Here is a 7,834-nt window from a genome sequence, read left to right on the forward strand (position 1 = left end):
TCATTTCCAGCTTCACCTTACTGGCACTTGTGCCAGTGGCATGTGAACAAAATATTGGACTGACTCCTGTGCAGGTGGCACATAAAAAAACACCATTTGAGCGTGACCGTTGCCAGTACCGCTGGACTGGACCTCATGCCGGTGGCATGTAAAAAGCACCCACTACACTCTCGGAGTGGTTGGTGTTAGGAGGAGTATCCAGCTGTAGAAACTCTGCCAGATCAGATTGGAGTCTGATGTAGCCATCTGGTTCACCAGTCCCCAGTCAAATCGTCCAACCCATGCTTGCATGGAAAGCAGATGTTAAATGATGATGATTATTGAGCTTTTGTGCATATATTATGTGTACCTCTGTGTGTACGTGTACATATCATCAACATCATTTAATGTCATGTTTTCTATGCTTGCATGGGTCAGATGGAATAGGTTGAAGCAGATTTTTTTTGCCTGATGCTCTTCCCATCATCAGCCCTCACCTGTTTCCAACCACCTATTTCCTCATGGTCAGATATATTTTCCATGGAAGACTGGAAATGAACATCACTTATATAATGGTGATGCTCATATACAATCATCATATAATGTCAAGACAAGGGTATACACACATTCTCACATACTAATGAGAGGGAACTCTAGAAAGAGGAAGAGAAGAAATAATGATGTAGGTGAGTAAGTGATAATATTGAAGGATAGTGAGGGGGTAAAAATGTAAGAAAAATCCATGCAAATGTTTGAAGAGTCCAAGAAGTTTCTATGCACGAATTTGTTTTAAGTGGATAAAGGATTGCACACCACTGAACTCATTTTTCAGCCCAATCAGCTATAACACCAGTGGCACAACAGAGGTTGAGATGACTAGAAACCAAACCGCAATTTTATCTTCTAAAATGAAGTTATAATAAGAACTAGGGATCCTGCACTCGCACTAGTTCGCATGCTAGCCAGCCCATAGCTGGGACCCTAACAGGTACTATTATTCTGGGTTATATATATATATATATATATTTATATATATATATAACCAAAATTTACATGTTTTTCTCATCATCAACACATTGTGGAGATATCATCATATGAACATATATATATATATATATATACACATAGGATAAAGGGTAAAGACTCCCTTTAGTCATGAATGACCATGGGATTGCACCTAGAAAGTTCCCCTCTGAGACACAAATCCAAGCAAGGTTATTTATGCAAGACCAGCAGTCACCCATGAATACCAGCCTCCCGTCTCCATGCCACCGATGTTATCCAAGGGAAAGTCAAAGGCTGATGCAGCTTGGCACCAATGATGTCGCAACTCATTTCTATAGCTGAGTGAACTGGTGTAACATAAAATAAAGTGTAATGCTCAAGAACACAACACACACGCTGGTCACAGAACTGAACTCACAACCTCACGATTGTGAGCCTGATGCTCGAACCACTGAGCCATATGCCAACCAGAAATGGCTCTGATGAAAGCACCACTGTTTCAGTTCAATTTTTCTCAACTGATCAATAGAGCAAGCTTATCAGTAACATACCTATAATGGCTACCAGAAACAGATGTAAGCCAAATTTGCTTTAATACAGGAAAAATATGTAATGACAATTATTTTATAGTGTGTGTGTGTGTGTTCATACATACACACACACAATAGGTTTTTTCAGTTTTTCACCTACCAAATTCTCTCACAAATCTTTGGTTGGTTTGGAATTATGGCAGAAAACACTTGCCCAAGGAGCCACACAGTGGGACTGAACTTAGGGCTATATAGTTAGGAAGTAAGCTTCTTAACTACAAAACAATGTCTGCTCCTATGCTATGCCTACACACACACACACACATGCATATACATATTGTATATTATATACATGTGTGTGTGTGGTCCAAAGCTAGTCAGGAATGAGGAGATCTTGCCATAAATAAAATAAAAAAGAGAAAGAAAGAAAGAAACCCACCAATTTGAAGTTTGCAAAAGTTGCAGTCATTTGTCCAACAGTAATGTATATATTCTATGATCAACCAACAGCAAGTATTCTGAGTAATATTACAGCTGATGGTCAGCAGACTGAACTGTCTTGTTACCCAAACTATTATCTCTCTCTCTCTCTCTCACACATCCCAGTCAGTACACAGAAAAAAAAAAAGAAAGGTTACATTGATATTTGAAAACATGCCAGGAAAAAATATTTTATACTTTTAAATATTAATTACTAAGAAAACAGGAATGGTAAACAACAGAAAAACAAGTGTCATGACTTATGAAAAAGTGTGTGTGTGTGTGTGCACCAAACTATTATCATATTTTACATGTTTCAGTCATTAGACGGTGGCTATGCTGGGGTAATGCCTTGAAGGATTTTGGCCAAACAAACCAATTCAAGTACTTATTTTTTGAAGCCAGGTACTTATTCTATTGGCTTCTTTTGCTGAACTGTAAGTTATGGGTTTGTTAACACACTCACACCAGTTTTCAAACAGTGGTGGGGGACAAACACAGACAGAAAATCACACACACACAGATTTGAACAATTCTTGATGTAAAATTGTGTGTTGAAACAGGTATTGTTATAATTGGGGGTAGTCATATTTTGCCAATCAAACACAAGAGGAGACATGTGGTGGGATAAAGAGTCGCTGAAGAGGCCACAAGATGTGTGATGAAAGAGCTTTTGACTAAGAAACAAAAATAATAATAATAAAGTATTACTATTATTTTTAAAATGTTTTAAAAATAAATATATGTATATATCATCATCATCATCATTTAGCATCCATTTTCCAAGGTGGCATGGGTTAGACGGTTTGACTGGGACTGGTAAGCTGGAGAGCTGTACCAGGCTTCAGTCTGGTTTAGCTTGGTTTCCCTTGCTGGATGCCCTTCCTAACACCAACCACTCCCAGAGTATAGTGGGTGCCTTTTACATGTCACCAGCATGGCTGCCTTTTATATATGATTTCACTTGGCTTGACGTGTCTTCTCAAGAACAGCAAATTGCCAAAAGTCTTGATCACTTGCCATCCAGGAGGAGACTCAACATCCGAAGAGCATGCTTCACCACCTCATCCCATGGTTTCCAGAATCCACCTCTACCACAGGTTCTCTCCATAGAGATTGGCACTTCTTTACGCAACTGTCCTTGTCCATATGCACCATCTGACCATACCAGTGCAATCTTCTCTCTTGCACACAACATCTGATGCTGCTATGCCCAATTATATATATATACATACATACATATAATGGGATTCTTTCAGTTTCTGTCTACCAAATCCACTTGTGTCAGCCCAAGGCTATAGTAGAAGACACTCACCCAAAGCGGCATACAGTGGGACTGAACTCAGAACCATGTTGTTGGAAAGCAAACTTCTTATGACACAACACCTGTGTATGTAAATGTATAAACTTTAAGATATATGCAATTGTGTGCATGAGTATAAATTTGAAGATTTGTGTGAGTATAAAATCTGAAGATTACATGTGTTTGTGTGCGTGTGTGTGTGTATCCAGAACTATTATGTGTATCTTGTATAAGATGTATATGCACAAGTATTGTATATATCTTTGAACAACTGTTACGTATATGTGTAGTCCATAACTAATATGTGTATAAGTTTGAAGATGTATGCACATGTATGTGTATATCACTATCATGTACATGTGTGTACAACCTTGAAGACGAACGTATATGCATGTGTGTACATAACTATTATGTATATGTAAGTGTGTATAAACTTGATGCATGCATGTGCATTGTGTGTACATAATTATGTATATGCAGGAATAAAGTTACAGATGTGTGTTGTGTATATATGCGTAACATGTATGTAAGTGCGTATAAACTTGTGTGTATAAATAAACTTGTATGTAAGTGTGTATGCATATATGTATTAGTTGATGCATGCAAAAGTTAAATGATTGTAATAATCTTAAATTGTTTTGAGCAGGCATTTATTGAAAGCTGAAATTAGAAAGCACTTATATGCCATATCATATCAGCATACTTGGTCCGAACTGTAACAAAAACAATGATAACCAGAAGACAAACGAGAAAAATGAACTGAAACGACCTCTGGCTATTTGAACACACATGAAAAAATAGATAAAAAGAAGAGGAAAAGAGAAATACAGACATTCACCATTGGTGAAAAGTTTCAGGGGCTGTCAGGAAAATAGAAGGAAAGTGCTGTTTAGCAAAAATAGTCTCAACGTACAAGTAAAGGAAATACCAAAAATATTCAACTTTCCAATAGGAATAACAAAATTTTATTTACTAAACATCAAAGAACTATGAACGATATTGCATTACAATAAATTCAGAATTCTTTTGCATAAGAAATACAGAAAAACGGGATGAAATTATTAGTGGGTGGGTACTTGTTAGTGCTAGAGTTTTAGTCAGGACCCACTTTTTGCCATTTCCTCTGGTCAAGAAACTTGTTGCTTTGATCAACACCCTGGAAATAGTAGGTTAGTCCATAATGAATTACAGGAAGTTGTCAACACTTTTTGATGGAATTTAGATTTATTTATAGGATCAGGCGTGGCCGTGTGGTTAATAAGCTTGCTTCAGAACCACGTGGTATCTGGTTCAGTCCCACTTCGTCACATTTTAGACAAACGTTTTCTTTTATAGACCTGAGCGAACCAAAAACTTTGCGAGTGGATTTGGTAGATGGAAAATGAAAGAATCCGTTCGCGTGCGCATACACACACACACACACACGTATGTAACTATGTCTGTCTCCAAGTGATTGTTGTAAATGAGGATCACCATCATACAAGCAATTCTCTTTTGTTTCCGGTATCACACAAAATACGATTTGCTTGGAAACAGGTGAGGGTTGGCGACAGGTGGGGCATTCAACCGTAGAAAATCTGCCTCAACAAATTCGATCTGGCCCATGCAAGCATAGGAAAGTGAACATTAAATGATTGTGTGTGTGTGTGTGTGTGTGTGTGTGTGAAATGACAGACAGTGATATATATAGTGATCCTCGTTCAAGCAAAACCAAATAGTGGAGTGTAATGATTGATTTAAGGTAAACAGAAGGTTGATCCACCGTTTTTTTCTATTGTTTGGGCGGATAGGATTTAAGATCAAACCTCAGTGATGAGAACAGTTTAACAATTTATGATTTAAAAAAAAAAGAAAAAAAGATTTTAAGTCGAAATAAGGTTGTTCACAGTAATTTTAAATTGTCATTTCAATAATTAGTAAATTAATAAGCCAGGAAGCACCATTTTCATTTAAAGAAAGTGAAAGAAACATTTAAATAGAATAAAATAAATAAATAAAACTATATTTTAGCAAATAAACAAAATCCAAAACTAAACGTGACATTTAGCGAGGTGAAACGATGATTGAGGATTTGTTGAGAAAGTAGTGAATGTAACAATCCAAATATATATAATTTTTGTACAGGGATGGGTTTTAATAACGGCTCACCTGAAAATAAGTCTGATGCAGGTGTGGCAAGGTAATATCGAGTTTGAACTAAAATTGGAGTGGTTTACCTGTCGATGGACAATGTTTCGGCTTAGATTAGATTTTCTCTAGAGTGATAATATAAGTATTGCCACGGACTCTCACAGAACAAAGTAATCATACTATATATATATATACATATATATATATATAAATGTGTGTGTGTATCACAGAACTCGCCATAGATTTTCAATTACACAATCACATTATACATACACACACACACACACATATATATATATATGAAATAAGGAGCGTATCACTAGTGCCTGATTCCATTTCTCCCGACCCCAATATTCAAAACCTAACTGCATTCTATGTATGTATATATATATATATATATATATATATATACACACGCTAGTACATCGGTGGTGATAAGCAGCGACTGAAAGCTGGGTACTGTAACAGTACCAACAGAGAAAGTGGTTTAAACGAGGCAAGCCGGGTAGAGGAGTAGATATTAGTGTATATGTCAGCAGAAACATTGCATGTGTAGAGCAATTAGGGGGAAAATGTTTTTGCCTTGTGTGATGGCATATATATATATATATATATATGTATGTATATGCGCGCACACATACATGTGTGTGTGACAATGGTACCAGTTTTAGTTAACTAGTTGATAGCTAGAGAAGCTGCAACCTAGAGAAAAATATTCTCTGTAAACAGAGACGACGTTGTTACATAATCTAAGTATTTTTTTAATCGACAAAATATTATTTACAGGTTAGAAGAAGAAATGGCTGCAACCGTGTGCAAAGTCTTCACAAAACTGTTATTGTTACGTTTAGAGATGTGAAAACTGGCGAGGAATAGAAAGTAAAGCATTAATATTTGCAGTCCTGGGATAAACAAAACTGTGAAGTTTAAGCTTCGTAATCCAGTTTAAAAGTTTTAATAAACACGTCTGTGTAATCCAGTTTATTAGATGATTATGGTTATGTTGTTAGGAATGTAGAAGACATTGATGATAATAACAAGACGAATAATAATATTAATAAAGCACCTGCTGTAATTGTATTCTGATAGCTTTCTTTAACAACTCTAAAAGTATCGATGTCTTCGAAAAGTGGATTACATTGAAGAGATTAGTAGAGGAATGATTTTAATAGTGTTGTAGAGGGGTTTTAAGAATAAAAAGGGAGAATAATTTGACTTAAAAACAATGAAAATTAATATTGCGTGCCTGGAAAATGGGAGGGTAAGAAAGAGAAAGTGAGAGGAAAAAGAACAAGCGACAACAATTTGTGCAAAAATAACAAACAAAACAAAATAAAGAAAAACTGCTAATAAAGCGGAAGAAGAAGGAATTCCTTTTTTTACCTTTGCTGGAATGTAAGAGAAGACGGCAAGGATGTTGAAGTTAGTAACTGTAGTTGTACAGGAGAGTGGTAGATGAGAAATTATAGGCAAATTACATGAAATCCGTTGAGTTATGTCGACATGTAGGGCGACACACCATCCATTTTCCCAGTGTGCAACTTGCCTGCTACAAATTTACTGCTCCTGCTTAGTCAAAACCCTCTACTATTAACTACAACGGTGGTAGTAGTGTTTGGTGTAATTGTAGGAGTGCTTTGACGGCGGTCTCCACCTAACAAACACCACAGCGCTACAGCAGATGGTGCAGTTAAGCATCAGAAAACTCGCTTAGTTTTGCCTAATTACCGTTATTTATTTCTTTTTCTTAAACATGTCAAAGGCAAACATTGTCATCATAGTTGTCTCGTTTGCTTTTATTGTTCACATGTTTTTTTATTCGATTGTGCAGTGTTGTTGTTTTTACATCATTTATAATACCAGAGGTGGCGATGGTGGGGAGGACCAATGTAGATTTCAGCTGATAGTTCTACAGACTTACATCGCTCTCACCATCATCACCACCCCTTAAATAACAAAAGGGCTTTAACTGGGAACCTTAACACCACTCCTTGTCTTCCTGCCCTTTCAGTTTAATATTTTTTACTTCTATTTTATAAACTGTTACACGAACAACCATTAGACAAGATGATGCTACTTTCTACTTTTCTTAATACTTTAATTAACCTTTAGTTTTTCTCTATCTGTTACAGTCCTACTTGCTTACATCATTTAATTTTAAATATATATTTTTTTATTTGTTAGATCTGTTCAGATTACAGGCCTATGTGTTAATGTATTTATATAAATAGCAGATTCTTTATCTTATCAGAATTTTTGAACACATTCCGTTCTTAGAGTCTTGAAAAGAAACTTCAGTACTTCATTTTTAAGCTTCCTTCGTCAGTTATCGTTCACACAATGTCATGTTTTCGGCAAGTTTGTTGCAAAGTTTCCACTGCAATGTGGGTATTTTTTTTTTTTTTTT

General features: G+C 36.1%; 1 protein-coding gene across 3 annotated transcripts in view; it reads right to left on the reverse strand.

Moving 5' to 3' along the window:
- LOC106871874 (SHC-transforming protein 1) overlaps positions 1-7,382 on the reverse strand; it is a 74,927-nt gene extending 67,545 nt beyond the window's left edge. For 2 of the 3 annotated variants that reach the window (XM_052970636.1, XM_052970637.1), the window contains exon 1: positions 6,811-7,382. The gene's annotated coding sequence lies outside the window, so the exon portion shown is untranslated. The remainder of the gene's footprint in view (positions 1-6,810) is intronic. The other variant, XM_052970635.1, reaches the window with a different exon arrangement.
- Between the last annotated feature and the right edge of the window lie 452 nt (positions 7,383-7,834).

This window comes from Octopus bimaculoides, chromosome 9, assembly GCF_001194135.2.
Source record: "Octopus bimaculoides isolate UCB-OBI-ISO-001 chromosome 9, ASM119413v2, whole genome shotgun sequence".
In the NCBI taxonomy this organism is placed as follows: Eukaryota; Metazoa; Mollusca; class Cephalopoda; order Octopoda; family Octopodidae; genus Octopus; species Octopus bimaculoides.